Consider the following 15812-nt stretch of genomic DNA (forward strand, 5'->3'; position numbering starts at 1 on the left):
ACTCGCCCCCTCCCCTTTCTTTCTTTCTTTCCTTTGTATTTATTTTTCCCCCCTTCCTCCGGAGAAGAGGGGCGTTGAGCGCGCGCGCGGGAGCTGCACGCAGCTCTGCTTCTGGCAGGAGCTCGCTCGGGTGTGTGCGCGCGTGTGTGTGCGTGTCCGGAGAGCGCCCGAGCCCCCGCTCGCTTTGGGGGAGTCGAAGAAGAGAAAGCACCGCGGACCAGGAGGAGGAAGAGGAAGAGACGGAGGCGGTGGCTCGGAACCCGGGCCGCGCGATGAAGCTCCCACATGCCCGCAGCTGCCCGGTTCCACCGGCGAGCTAATCAGCCACCTCCCGGGCTCGGGGCTCGCCAGCCCCGGGGGACGCAGCCCTCGGCGGCCCGGCGCCCGCTCTGCCCGCGCGTCCCCGCCGTGCTCCGGGGAAGGAGTTTGCGTGGCTTCGGCTCTGGCTCTGGCTCTGACTCTGGCTTTCGGCGCGGGCTGCGGGCGCTCGAGCAGACCCTGGGTTGGGAGAGAACCTCGCCGGGAGGAGGAGGAGGAGGAGGGAGAAGAGGAGGAGGAGGAAGAGGAGGAGGGCTCGGCGGAGCCACCCCTGGCCCTCACGGCTCCCCCTACCTATCCCCCAAGTCCCGCTCTGAGGCGGAAAGGGGAGGACGGGGAAGAAGAAGAAGAAAAAGACCGAGCCGGGGGGTGGGGTGGATGCACCGGGTATAAAAACCGGCTGGGGGGGGATGGTGGAAGATTTTTGGTCTCGGCAGCGTCTTTGCTCAAGCGGCGGCGGCCACAGCAATTGCGAGTGGAGGAGAAGCAGCCCAGCTATGACTGTCGCATGTTAATCGCTGCCGCTCGGGTCCCTGGGCTGCTGCTGCTGCTGCTGCTGCTGCTGGAGACCCAGCCTCACTTCGAAGTTGTGCAACTGTGGACTGGGAGAGACATTTGAACCCTGGTTTGTTTTTTAAAATATTATTATTATTTTTATTTTTCCTCTTGGCCCCGCTCTGGTCCCCTTGGAGCGGGTGAAGCGAGGAAACCTAAAGCCAGAGAAGCATTGGGGGGAGGTTTCTATCTCTCCCCCCCACCTCCCGCCCCGCGCCCCTTCCACCCCACACCTTCCTCTTTCCCTATGGCTGTGTAAGCTGAAGAAAGGGAAGACTTTGTGTTGTTTCCTTGATTGGCTTCTCCGCCCTCCGGCTGCCTGCCCTGCGTTTTTGGTTCTCCTCCTCCTGTGCCGCGCGTGGTGGGGGTGTTGTCTTCGTTGGGGCTGGTCCATCGTTTTGCCCCGGGCTCCATGGCTGGATTGTGGAACATTGCACCCGCTTGCAGGTTGTTGAGCTACTGATGGGACGGACGATCGCAGGCACCGGCGGTTCCGGAAGGTAATGTATTCTTCACACTCTGGCTTGATCGTGTTCGCCCCGCTCGGGCGCCAGCGGCGGCGGGCGGATAAGCTGAGGGCGGGGGTTAGGGGGGTGCGGGGTTCACGCACCTCACCCTTCCACTCACACATTCGCCTGCACACACACGCGCGCGCGCAGACACACACACACACTCACACAACTGATCGTGATGCGGGGCGGGAAGGGAACCTCTTGGCTGGGGGGGGTGGGGGGGAGGGCGCTGGGATCTGGTCGGGGTTCGAGATTTTCCCAGGCACTGGCGATTTGGCGGCCGAGCGGGATGAAGGGAAGAGCGGAGAGGGCGCCTTTGCAGTCGCACACGCCGGGGGAATAGGGACGGCTTTCACCCCGGGAATGTTCCCTCCCCTCTCACTCCAGTGCCATCCTCTGGTAGGGGCAGAAAGCAGCCGAAGGACGCTCCCTCCACCCCCCCCCCCATCCCCATCCCCACTCCCCAAGCTGGGCTGGAGCCCTTGCCACTCCAGGCGGGAGCGGGCTGGAGGACCCACTGAGGAGCTAAGACCCGAGGTGATGGAGGATGCAGGGTGGTAAGCCCGGGCGCTGTCTTCCCTCCACGAGGTGGCCACGCTTGCCCAGGTCGCGCCCCTGAGCGGTGGAGCAGCTCAGCTCAGCCTGCACCCCTCCTGTTCGGTCCCCTTCACGCCAGTTCGGCTTAGACCTGCGTGCCCAGGCTTTGTTAGGTTGTGGCGAGAGAAAGCAGCCTCTTTGGTGGGTGGCTTGGGGCTGACGGTGCTGGTAGTGAGGCACTGGGCGGTGGGGAGGGTGGTGGTAAGTAAATCAGTGCGGGCTGCGGCGCCTGCCCGGGGTGGGGTGGGCAGAGCATTTGGTGGCCGGGTTACAGGTAGGAGGGTAGGCATCCTGGCGCTTCTGTCGGGAGAAGAGAAGTCTCTGGGTTGCAGCGGAGACTGTACTGCTGGTCCTACGTCGGAGGTTGCAGGCTGAGCATGCCTGCAGCATAGGTGTGTGTGTGTGTATGTGTGTGTGTGTGTGTGTCTTCGGGCCAGGGGTTAGTTGACAATGGGGTCGTCGGCCTTGTGTGTGTCTGGATGTGTGCGTTCGTTCGCCCCCCGGGATGGTAGGGAGCTCTGATCGGGGGTGGGAGAGCTGACGCCAGTTGAGCTGAGGTTGTGCATGCAAATCGCCTAGGATTCGTTTAACTGGAAAATCTGGTTGAGGAGGCTGAGGGGCCCTCGGAGAGGTGGTGAAGAAGCCTCCTCTTCCTGCTCCCCCGCCGCCAGAGAAGCGCTGCTGCCCCAGATGGGTGCGACGTGTGTGAGAGTCACTGGGGCTGCACTCGACGCTTCCCTGATGGGCTGTGAGGAGGACCTCCTAGAGTAGTCCTCTCGTGCCCATTTGAAGTCGTCCAGTGAAGCCCGTGTAACGTCTGGCCACTTCTCTTGCTCGGGTTGAAACGTGTGTTGCCTGTATTTATGGCTAGGGATCTAGCAGTTGGGCGAACTCTAGGCATGCTTCCCTATGTCGTGTCTCCTCCCTGCGTCTCCGTGTGTCCCTGTCTGCAGTGGTTAAGGAGCATTGTAAACAACAGTGTAAGCACCCTTGCCCCAGTCCTTTAGAGCTGAACCTGCTGGTGTCTGTGGTGTTTACTTTCCCGGGTGGAGTATAAGACTTTTTGCACCTCTCATTTTTACATCCTCCCAGGCAGCTGCTGAGGGAAGGAGGAGACGCATAGACTCTGGCAGGAAGGGAAAAAAGATGCCTTCTGTGTTGTGCTCCAAAGTAAATAGGCTGTCTGCTAATTTTAGTGTCATCATCACTAGTTAAAGAATGCCATGAAGAGAATCTGCAAAGAAACACTTCTTTAGCGGTTTTCTTTTTCAATGTGGAGAGTATCTTGTATTTTTCTCTAGGAGCGATCAGAGCTTAGTCAGATTTCCCTAATAAATTGTTCAATCTGCAGTGGCACTAACTGATCTGGAGTTCTGTTGCCTGAATTATCTGAACGAGGATTGCAAATAGTACTGCTAATTCCTTTATACTATCACCCAAAGCGGGTACCAGATCGTTTGTGAAACTGATAGGTATTTGTGTTGAAATCCCTCTTAGCATTTTTGAGTCTCATCTTTTCTTTTTAAAGTATCCAAAGTAAGGTCAAGAGCATGTAAGGATAAATATTTTTTTCCCAATGTTACTTTTGCAAAGAGAACTGCTTTTAGACTGTAATAAATGATCAAACCCCTTAATTCTAGACTAAATGTTTTGGTGAATATAGCAAATGGCTACAGTCTGATTAGTTTAAAAAAAGTTATGTAAATCAGTATTTTTAAAAATCATTCCTCCTCCTCCTCCTCCTCCTCCTCCTCCTCCTCCTCCTCCTCCTCCTCCTCCACCCCCTCTTCCTCCTCCTTCTGCTCCTCCTTCTATCTTGACCTCTTGGAAAGCTTATGTTGCAGGAGAAAACTCCTGAATCAGTGATGCCTGATTTTGATTAAGTTTTTATGAGAGATTGCTAGTGGCGACCCTAATAGAGAACTTAGGTAGTTGTGATTTCAGTCATGAAAATCTAGCTTTACCTGTCTCTGTTTCATTTGTCTTTACACTTGTAAATGTTTTTGAGGATTTGATTGCTTTGCTCCCATTTTAGAAGGTCTGATCACTGCGATTCCCAATCTTTACATACTAAAAAAAAAAAAAAAAAAAAAGATCAGATCTTTTCTTTGTTTCCTAGCAGCATGCAGTTCGAGGCAGTCATACATTCCACAGGTCCTGATGTCATTAGAGCTGTATCCGTCAGTGCATTGCACTGTCTTTAGCTGAAGGTGAATGTGGCAGTGTTTGAATGCCATTCCATAGCATTACTTTTTCACTAAATATTCAATGACCTGCTCCATTGGACTGTACGATTGACTGGGTTACTACATACTGGGCAGGAGGAATGTTCAGGAGGAAGGGTTATATGAACAACTTGATTTTTTTTTTTCAGATAGAGATGTTAGGCTGCATCAGGCATCCCTGGGCAGAGAAGTGGTAAGCCAACCTGTGATTTGTCTGATGAGTAAAATGCTTTTGATGTTTGTTGAGGTTGAATAGAGTGATGATTCTCCTTCAAATTAAGAGCCTTCTTCAAGTATATGAATGGAGGGTCTTTCAGAAGTGATTTTCTTATTAATGTTCTTGTACATCTTGCAGATTTAAATATTCCTATCCTGAGGGAATAATAGCAAGTATGGGACTTCCTGGCTCCAGCTGCTGTGTCTGGCAATGTTTCTAGTATGCAGGATAGGCAAATTGCTTTATGGACTTGATTTACCTTTGATTCCCTTTGCAAATGATACCCAAGGAAATCATAAATAGTAGATTTAAAAGATTATAAAATCATAAGGCTTGAAGTCAATGAAATGATATAATACAAAACTGTATTATTTCTCAGATTTGATTTGGACCACTTTTAGATTTGGTTGAAACTCTCTTTGAAAAGGACTGTTAAGTAGAAGTGACAGTTACTGTTAAAAATGGGATATATAGGTGCAGAAATCAGCAAGGTACACTGATAGCAATTTTTACATTTAGGAACAAATTGTGATTTAAAGAAATGTTATGCTGTTTTAATTTAGTACTGTCTGAATCAAGATGAGAACACTGGGAATTACAGCAAGAAAATCCTTCTTTAAGTTTGGCAAATGGCTATTCTTGCCTTTGATTAGTTACATTTGCATTCCATTCAAAATATGCATTTGCTCTCTTTGAGCTGAACTCTGAAGACTGAGGCTATATTGTAACTCAGGATTTGTTTGCCCCCAAGGACATGTAAACACTGACACTACTGTTGCATTTAGATCTTTTGCTTTTATGCAAATTCATTTGTTTAAAGAATACCATATTTTATAATAAAATAAAACAGTCAAGTGTAAGGTCCTCCAGATACTATTCCTTTGTTAGCTCTCTCTCTCTGTCTCTCTCTCACACACAATCACACACACACATGCATGCACACACAAACACATGCATGCACACACACACACACACACACAAATACATGTTTATCCATGCAGAGAAGAGTCCAGATTTTTCATTCATTGTGATTTTGGTATTCATGCTTATTGGCAGTTTAGAAAGTAGTTTTTGTATCTTCATAAATAGCATGCATGATTACTAAGATGTATAGGTTTTCTCCAAATATTTAATATTTTATCCTGGTCTGAGTAACAATAAAATCACTCTTCTATATCCAAATAAAATATTTTAATTGTGAAATCTTCTAATGCTATCACCCCCCATAAATTATTCAAAAGAAAATGAGTTAGCCTTTTCCAATGTACTTGCACTTCTCCATTTATTTTGGGGGCTGAGCATGTGGAGATTAGTTCTTCTGTATTGGGTAGTGATACATTCCATAAGTCTTATTTTTTTGGTGGGAGGGCTGTTTGATATTTTTTGTAGTATTACGGATTGAACCCACATTGTTTTGTATACTAAACAATCACTGTACCACTGAGTCAAATGCACCCCTATAATAGGTTTTAATCAGTCATTCTTTGCCTGTCTTACTGACATTAAAACAGCAGTAACTTGATTTTAATGTTTATCAATATCTTTGTACGAGTACTTGAAAGCAAATGAAGTAAGAATTTGCCCTATATTATTCAGTCATTTAAGTGGAATATTGTTAATGGCAATCATGTTTTGAAAACCGTCCTTGGAATGAGAAAATGAATTGCCTAACTGAATATTTTTGTTTTGTAAGCCTTGTATTCCAGAATAATGTTGTTGTCTCAGTGGTCTCCAAGTTTTGGTGAATAATGTGGCTCTCAGATCCTTTCAGAGGGTCCACCAAGAGAAAATAACATTTTCTTAATGATGCTTAGACATCTGTTGCCATTCACTCTTATATTTTAACAACTATGGAGATTTCCAGAAACAATATGATATGTGATGACATCATTGCTTTGATACCTTGTGACATTTGTCCCTTGTATATTCTTGTGTTTTCAGATTTCCCCAGTTTATCAATACATTAATTTTGATATCTGTAGGCAACATGATCAAAAGACATCTAACTCACTAATTTCTATTGGTATAAAATAATTCTGATAAAATGTGTTAAGCTTTTTCCCTAGATCTGCCTCCTTTTGTGTAAACATCACTCATTTTACCATAAAGGAAACTACTTAGAATAAGCAAGCAAATAGATGTTCAATCTTTGTAAAGCACCAGCAAGTTGGACGTTTTTTAAAATCATTTAATTGGGAGAACCACGAAGTTCTATTTCTTAAAGTTCCGATAGTGAAATGTCTCCTCTTCAAACAGGTCCTAGGGTGGCAGCAAAGGAGTCAAGTTGGAAATAGAAAATGTATGAAAGGAGTAGATACTCTTTTATATAGAAACGTATGGAAATGAAGAGGAACATGCTAGAACATGCCTAGATTTTGAGAAGCTGTTTGATTTTAGACAAGACTCTAATATTACTGTCTCCATTTTCAGCTATAATTTTTACCCTTATATCTTTTATTTTGATTTTTGTTGTTTTTTGGTTGGTTGGTTGTTTTGGGGCTAGTACTTACTGAGGCTTGAACTCAGGACATGGCCTCTGTCTCTTAGTTTTTTCACTCAAGGCTGGTGGTTTAGGTATGGCTCCACTTCCTATTTTTAAAAAAATGTACCATGTTTATAGTATGTGGTAAATATGTAGTGAGAAAATATATAATAAGCATTTAAGACAGTTTTTGGTACATAGTAAGAGCTAATCATTTTATGCTGCATAATAATAATAAATATTATTATTATCGTCATTATTACTAAGGTCTCATGAGGGTCCTATCAAGCTTTTACTAATTCCCTATGTGATTTATGTATGTAGTTATGTTTCACATTATTGCATTAGAATATACCTTAAATTGTGGCTAAACTTACATGTTTCAAATAAATTATAATCTTTATTTTACTTTGGTATTTCAAAACTTGTGGAGACTCAATAGCCCTTTTTAATAGGAAGAATGAATAAAAACACCTTTGTTAGCTTGGGCTAAGTTTGAAGTTGACTAGTGAGAAACGAATACCCAATTAAAATTAGGTTCAAAGACCCTAATTGAATATTTATGTATCTTGGGAATTATTAGGGAGGAAATCACTTTTCTGAAGTGATATCAAGACGACTCACTACACACTTAATCTGTTAATCACTATCTAAGCACCACAACAAGCCATTTCAGTGAAAAGGATCTTCTGGTAATTATATACTGTAGCTCAGCTTGTTTGTGACTGGTGATAGGCCTGAGGAGTAAAAGGAGCTCCACATACAGATTAGCTTTACTAGATGCTTAAGTTTAACTGGAGAACTAACTGAATTACTTCTGAATAAGATGCTTTAATAACTATCTGAAAACTTGTAAGTATATATATTTCTTTACACACACATATATCTATAGTACCTATTGTCTTCAACCTTCAACACCTTGATTGTTGCTGTTATAGTATTGTAGATACTAAATTCTAGGTTATAAATAGATACTGATGGGAACTGTTCTTCATTATTAACTTTTCAAAAAAGGCCTATATGATCTCTGTGGTGGAGATACTTGAATATGATCGCCTATGTACAAGTTTTGAACTTTACCAACTGCCTGTGAAATGGAGATAACATCCAAATTGCTGGTTTTGGGAGAATAAGAAGTGACTATAATATTATCTGATTGAATGAGTATTTTAGTGCATGATACCTGTTATTATTAGTCATTGTGTTATTAGAAATACCCTTGAGCACCATCATTAAGAAAACTTAGCTAAATTAAATATCATTTTCTTAATTGAAGAGTTCTTGATGAGCTATGAAAAACAATAGCATTTTCTTAAAAGGTTGAGAAAGGTTTTGTGTTCCTTAATTTGTCTCTCCTATGTTCTTTCCTTCTCCTCTTTTCTCTAACCTTTTAAATATCTGTTTCTGAGAGCTTCTTTTTAATCTTAAAATGTTACTAATTCACCACCAAATATTGTGACAGAATGAATGAAATATTTATGATGTTCACCGACACTGTGCCTGAAGATTGACTTTAAATCATATATAAGATAAAATTAACAATTCAAACTTAAGACATTTAAAATTAAACAGCTAATCCTCTTCTCATATGTTGTCCATGCATCTTGCAGACTTTTCTGTAATGCTGTAATCAAATTCAAGATGTACAGCTTTCTCTGTTGTTTGAAGGGTATGCGTTTCCAAAGGAACTCTTAAAATTCAGCTCCCCAAAGTTACCATGAAGAGTAAAATATTAGTAAAAACAAAGTCCAAAAGTGTAGAATAAACATCTAAATTAACCTGAAAAGGGAAAGGTTTCACATAGTAAGTAGGACATGAAATGCATAAAAAATAAACTGCATATTGGACAATGAACTGACTAAATTGTACCAGAGATAAGTAGTTGAAAGTATGACCCAAGAAAATAAGAGCCAAGTGGGGAAAAAAAGATACCCCCTTCTGTTTGATCAGCTTGTGTTGATGTTTATGCATCCCGCAGAGCCAGAGTGTGTTACTATTCAGGACAACCCCAGTGACTCACAGTAGCCTGAGCCTGTGAGAATAGGGAGAGACTCAAGCCCAGTTTTTGATGTTCTGCATGGGTGGGTAACTTGAATACTAAAATGCATTCCATTGACAGCTGACCCTGTAAGAGATTTTTCAACAGTCTCCTGTTTTGTTTTGTTTTGGTTTGTTTCGTTCTTCCCCCCGCCCTCCGCCCTTTCTTTTCCTCAAAGCGCTTCCAAATAAATACTTTTGGATAAGAGGAAATGGTCCTGACTGATAGTCATCTTTTTGTATGAGATTTTCTTCTTGGCATGAAGAGAAGGGCCAACTGGTTTATATTAGCATCTTTTTTTCCCCCCTTCAATTTTTTAGTTTCCTTATTTGTCAATGGCTGATGGTGGTTATTTGAACCTTGACTCAGAATACTGATTATGACTTCAAGGAGAACCTATTGAGAAATAGTTTTGTACTAACACAGGCATGTGTGTATCTAGCCTTTTTCCCCCTTTACTTTATATTGACTTTAAGTATTTATTGGAAGTTGCCTGTAAGTTCCCTTCGTATTATTCATAGTAGTTGATATGGAGGAACAACCGTGGAAGCCATTTTCTTTTAAAATGATATCTAGATTTCTTTTTCAGTTTTAGACAATTGTAATGAAATTTGATTTTCAGTAATTTCCATGCATCACAGTTAAATATTATTGTACAGTCATTCTGAAAGGATGCATATTTTATGATTTTATGATAACATATTTTGTTTTAATTTTGAAGACACCTGCAGCTACCTTTGGGTAGTTGTTGTGTTTTTACCTAAGGAAACCTGGAGAGGAATGGAAGTTTATCTGGGCATCAAACCAGCTTAATACCTTTTCTAGCACTAAGCTTTTTCTTCAGTGGTAGCCATACTCTGTATATATCACTTTTTCTGTCTAGTTACTGAATTGTTTCCCTTTCACCACGTTGGAGTGACTACATTTTGAGCAATGCTTAAGCAGAAATTCTGAAATTTTTTTAACTGTAAAATTTGAGACCTTTTGAGACACCAATATGAACCCTCAGAGAGAAAATTTCTCATCTGACATATCATTAGATGCCAATAAAACAAAAGCACATACTCATCTTTTTAAAAAAAAATACTGTCATTCAGTATGTATAAAGTATATTGGAGCATAAATGAAATTTATGTGTATACTTAGGTTTCATCCCCATCGTATCTTATTATGTATTTTCAGATGTTGCAAACAAACAGAACAAACAAACAAACAAAAAGTCCAAGCTTTTCTGGCCCCAAGCATTGGGATAAATTATTAATTCTCAACCTGTGTCATCAGTTTTAGGCAGTCAGTGAGGGTATTTTCTGTTCTTCCAGAAGGATGGACTGTTAACTTGGAGAAGGGAAGGCTGAATTGAGAGGACACTGTTCACACAAAATGGAAGAGTGGCTGGTAACTATAGTGCTCCCTTCTTAACTGAGCCAAATCTACCCTTTGGAGAAATGTTTAGGAAAATAATTGACAGTGGGTTGAATTTGTTTCTTAAAAGTGGACCGAGGATCATGGGCAATCATTCTTTACTCACTGTGCCCAGAAAAACTACAAGATCATAAAAATAGAAGGGTTCAAATCTTCAGATATATTTTAATAAACCCTAAGAAGTCATCAAGGCTCTGCATAGGTTAGAAACAAAAACAAATAACAAACAAAAAGAACCCAAACATCTAAAAAAATGTGACTTTACAGTAGAACGATGTGGCATTCTCTTTTAATGGTTCAGTTGCCACTGAGCAAGGCCAAACAGGAGAGATAGATTCTGGTTTGGTGACTCAGAGTGATGAATTTTTCCTGCATATGCTTAAAAATGCAGAGAATAATGCTGATCTTATAAGTTTCACATAGATTACCTACAGACCACATCCATGTAAACAGAACTCTCAAAATGTTCCACCTGACAGTGTTCAAGGTTGTCTTAACTCATGCATGAGCTGTACTGACCATGTTAAGATTGTCCTTGCTGGAAAGGAACACATTGGTTCTAAATGGAAAGTGGAGATTGCACAGAATAAGTTATCTGCAAAGAAACTGAAGAAACAAAATCATAGCATCCGAATAAATACAGCATAAAATAAGTGCAAACAGAAGTGAAAGGAAAAAATGGATTTATAGATATGTATGCATAAATCTGTTTAAAATATTAATTAGTTTCCTTTGTTAGTGTACTCATTATGTCATGCGTCAGATGAGAATATATGTTTATTCAAGTAAACCTTCTGTTTAGAGGCAGAATATCTCAAAGTGCATCAAGTAGAATGCTTGAAATTATCAAGCTTTATATTTGCCCAAGGAATCAAATGAAAATATTAAATGTGAATAATTAAAATATGAACCTATGGAAAGTTATATATGATTGGATATCATCTATCCAATCACAGTGTTTTCTAAGTCATAGTCATCTGATATGAATCTAATATTAAAAAATCCAGAGTCTAAGTACAGGCTAATGCAAAGACTTAATCATACAACATAAAATAGTGTTATTTATAGAAGTGTAGAATCCTAAATGTATTGTTACTCATGTTTCTTATTCAACTAGAAAGTTGTATTGAGTTTTCATTTTCTAAATACAAATCGGTGTACCACATGAAGAACTTTTAAAGGTTGTCAAAAACCTTAATTAGAAGAACTCCCATGTACTATGGAGGAAAGGTTGGTGTGACCTCAGTTATTGTTGAAAACACTCTGAGAAGGGAGAGCACTAAAAATTAGTATGCTGTCATCATTGCATTTTTTGAGACTTGACGTTATTAAGCAAACTTAGCAAGTCCCCCCACCCCCTTACCTTTGGTGCATTTGATTAAATGTGTGATTTTATCTTGGTGAAATCGCCTGCTGGGCTGCAGACAGTAGTGTTCAGAAATGAAATTTGCTTAGAGCCTCTGAGCAGACGTTTATTCAATGAGACCTTTCTTGAATAATAGATGATTGTGAGATAGCAGTGGTGTGTGTGTGTGTGTGTGTGTGTGTGTGTGTGTTCTACCTTGAATTCCAGGAGTATTGAGATGGAACAACAACAAAAGTAATGGTGTATGAAAGAAAGCATTAGGTTTATAAATGAGATATTAACCTGCTTTGTTACAAATGAACAAAGGAGTTACAGTATCACTGTCAGAGGACAGTACAGGACTCTGTGTGCTTTTGTTTCAGTAATCTTCTTTCTTTGAACTTTTTTCCTGTTTGATATATTTTAGTCTGGGATGAATTTTTCCCTATTATCTCAATGTTATCTTTTATGATGTTTTGATTTTTACTTGAGCCTTAGTAACGGCGGTGTTTGGTTCCCATTCATTCATCCTTATGTATCTTATGGTAGATTCTGAAAATCGTATTTATTCTATTTTCTATTTATAAATATACTCACAATGAACATGGTGACATAAAGTTAACACATAGAAATTACTCAGTGTGTTATAGTACAGTGGCTTGTTCGCATACTCATAGACTATTTCATACTTATGTTTTTAGTTTGGTTATCCATATTCATATTGTGGGTGTATATGTGTGCTTGTTTTCACAGAGGTGTGATTAAGTTATTTACATGGTATACAAACTGTATATATAAACAATCTTCTCTCGTATCCTCATGTCATTAATTTTGTACAGCATCATTTTCTTTCTTTCTTTCTTCCTTTTTTTTTTTTTTTATCCTGGGGCTTGAACTCTGGGCCTGGGCGCTCTCCCTCAGCTCTTCACCTTAAGGATAGCACTCTGCCACTTAAGCCACAGCACCACTTCCGGTTTTCTGGTGCTTTATTGGAAATAAGAGTCTCACAGACTTTCCTGCCTGGCCTGCCTTTGAACTGTGATCCTCAGATCTCAGCCTCCTGAGTAGTAGGATTACAGGCGTGAGCCACTGGCACCTGGCAAGGCATCATTTTAAAAATTAAGTTTATTTTTCCCTCTCTAAGGAGTTACACCAAAGGCTTTGAATTGAACATGCGTTTATGAGTACAGTGCATCTTAATCAATGTCACCCATCCATTATTCTCCCACCATCTGTCCCAACCTTACTGATCTCTTCAAGTTTCAGTAGATACATTGCTTGATTTAAACATTCATGTGGGTGCCATTTGTGGGGGGGAGGGGGGAGGAGAGCTAGGATAAATGACATCATAGAAAATCCATGTGTTAAAACCTAGTCAGTTCTCCAATGAATTCTGCAGTACACATTCCTTCAAATACTATCATAAAGCCAAAAGTAAATAAATACTGTTTGACATGTACTACTTGGTCATAGTGGCCAGTAGCTCAGTGCTTGCTGGTTCTCTGAACAGTTTTGAAAATACTTTCTTTAGTAATTTAGTAATTACTCTCATTTTTTAAAATAGGTAGCAGCCTATCAATTCTTCGTTGGGTAAAATAATGATCTTTACTTTTATAATTTTTAATTTTTACTTAATTTTTTAACACATATTGAGTTATAAATGTATTTATGTATAAAGGCCAATGTATTAGTCAATAAGAGTCATTAATAAATATAAATTTCTGGACATAGAATTTAAGTAGGACCATGTCTTAACACAATGTTAAAACACACCATACAAAGAAATTGATTCATTAAGAGTTAAAGTCAGTCATCTGCTTTATATCCCTGTAAACTTCTTTCATTCCTTTCTCTGTCCTGAATGGACGACTTATCTGTTCAGTTCATCTACAGCATCAGGTCCACAAAGCTGTCTTTCATCAAACCCTCTGTAGAAAACCAAAATTAGTGACTTGATCATTCTTTTAAAATTTAGTATGAACAGGTAGAGTACTTTACGAGCAAGCACATTTAAAGTAAATGTCATTTGTCTATTAAAAAACCCACAAAAGTCCATTTTAAAAAGGTTGAGAAGCAGAACATTGTGGTCCATAATTAGCAAACATGAATGCAAATTTGTCTTTGTGTAATACCTAGACCTGACTGTAAGAATGGGAATTAGGTAAAAAGGGAAGTGAGGTGATCAGTAACACTGAAGAGGAGAATAGCATGTGAGGAATGCAAATTTTTATTAGTTTTATACTAATGCAAGTATCTCTGAATCTGTTTTTATTAGCTGATTCTTTAGGTAGGTGAAACAACATTTGTACTTTATAAATGATATCACTGGTAACCTCTGCTGCCAATTGTAAAGACATATATTTCAAGTAGAGTTCTAAAAGTCAGAAAACTTAGTGTTCTCTTACTATTTGTACCAGGGCATACTTAAGGGATAGAATTTAATGCTTGAAAAATAGTTTTTATAACTGCTGGAATCTGCTTTATGGACCTACAAGAAAAATCTGGACATGGGAGCTGTGTTTGAAGTTACTGTTGCAAGACAGATGTAAGTGCCCTTGAAAACTGTTCTGTAACTGTGTATGGAATAATAAAAGAGTAGAACTCATATTAAAAGGTACAGTTTTCTACATGTTAGTTGCCTTGCAAAACTTTGTGGAGAGTAGCTGTCCTTAGTAACACAGCAAATTTGTAGCCCAGAATACCTTCTACTAGGTAATATCTCAGTCTTATACTTGAGAATTGTCATGTCTAATTCCAGGCATGATCTTGGTACAACAAAGCTCTGTCAAAAAAACCATATAACTTCTCTAGACAGATCTATTTTAGCTTACTAGGGAGATCTATTTCAACAAACCAGGAGTAGGATAGCATTCCTTTTTTCTAAAATGTCAAAAATATGGTGATACTCACAAGATACTATGTGGAAAATGAACTGTATGTTTTATGGACGGAGACAGTAGGGAAAAACTGGGAGAGAGCATGGGAAGGGAAGACGTGGTTCAAAATAATTGTATTCATTACCTGACTCACTTAACTGTAACCTCTCTGCATGTAAACTCTATAATAATAAAAATATAAAAAAATAAAATGACAAAAATGTCACATAAAATGGTAGTACTTAGTAGCATACAATACCCACAAGCATCTATAAAACTCAGAGGCAGAGAACTTGCCTCACTAGTGTGACTCTGGGTTCAATGTCCAACATACCTGTGTATGTATGCACAACATATGCTCACAAACATACACAAATAATATAATACTCCTGCTTGAAGGTAACAATAAAAAAACAACCACTTGACTTATTAGAGTTCAACAGATACTTGACTTTGTAAGAAGTTTTGCACTTCATCCTCCTTGAAGGGCTAAGACAATACTACAAGTGGTAATATGTAAAAAGATAGTATAGGTTAATTATTCTTTTTTTTTTTTTTTGGTCCAGTTGTGGGGCCTGAACTCTGGGCCTGGGTGCTGTCCCTCAGTTCTTCAGCTCAAGGCTAGCGCTCTACCACTTGAGCCACAGCGCCACTTCCGGCTTTTTTCTTTTTGCTTGTGTGGTGCTGAGGAATCGAACCCAGGGCCTCAGGCATGCAAGGCAAGCGCTCTACCACTGAGCCACCTTCCCAGCCCCGGTTAATTATTCTTTTGTGATGATTTAGAGAGAAAGTGACAAACATATTTTGTAAAAATATAAAAACATCTCCAATAAATTCCTCTCACATTTTTCTATACCTTCCATCCTAGTGTTTAGGAAGTTGAAGTAGGAGGATCATAAATTTGAGACCATCCTGGACTACAGAGATCCACTTCACATATTCCCTATCCCACAGAAAGATACTACTAAGTTTTGTTTTTGTTTTTGCAAGGAATGGCTTCAGCATTTAAAATCACTCTTTCTATGTCAACTTTCCTTTCCTTCTGTTTACATATTAAATATGCTTTGTGCCCAGAGGATTACTATGTATCAAGGAGATTTCAACATTTCCTCATTTATAAAGCAGATATATGTATTGAATAATGAATACTACTATGTTTCTTTATTCCTTTTTCTCACATGCCAGAATTTATTTCCATAAAATTATTATAAATGATTCCAAAGTT

General features: G+C 40.1%; 1 protein-coding gene across 1 annotated transcript in view; it reads left to right on the top strand.

Annotated features, from left to right (window-relative positions):
• Positions 1 to 1210: 1210 nt before the first annotated feature.
• Positions 1211 to 15812, top strand: part of Adgrl3 (adhesion G protein-coupled receptor L3) — a 703150-nt gene continuing 688548 nt past the window's right edge. Inside the window, exon 1 of the mRNA XM_042678231.1 lies at positions 1211 to 1373. The gene's annotated coding sequence lies outside the window, so the exon portion shown is untranslated. The remainder of the gene's footprint in view (positions 1374 to 15812) is intronic.

Source organism: Dipodomys spectabilis, unplaced genomic scaffold (genome assembly GCF_019054845.1).
Source record: "Dipodomys spectabilis isolate Male_0828 unplaced genomic scaffold, ASM1905484v1 ptg000043l, whole genome shotgun sequence".
NCBI lineage: Eukaryota > Metazoa > Chordata > Mammalia > Rodentia > Heteromyidae > Dipodomys > Dipodomys spectabilis.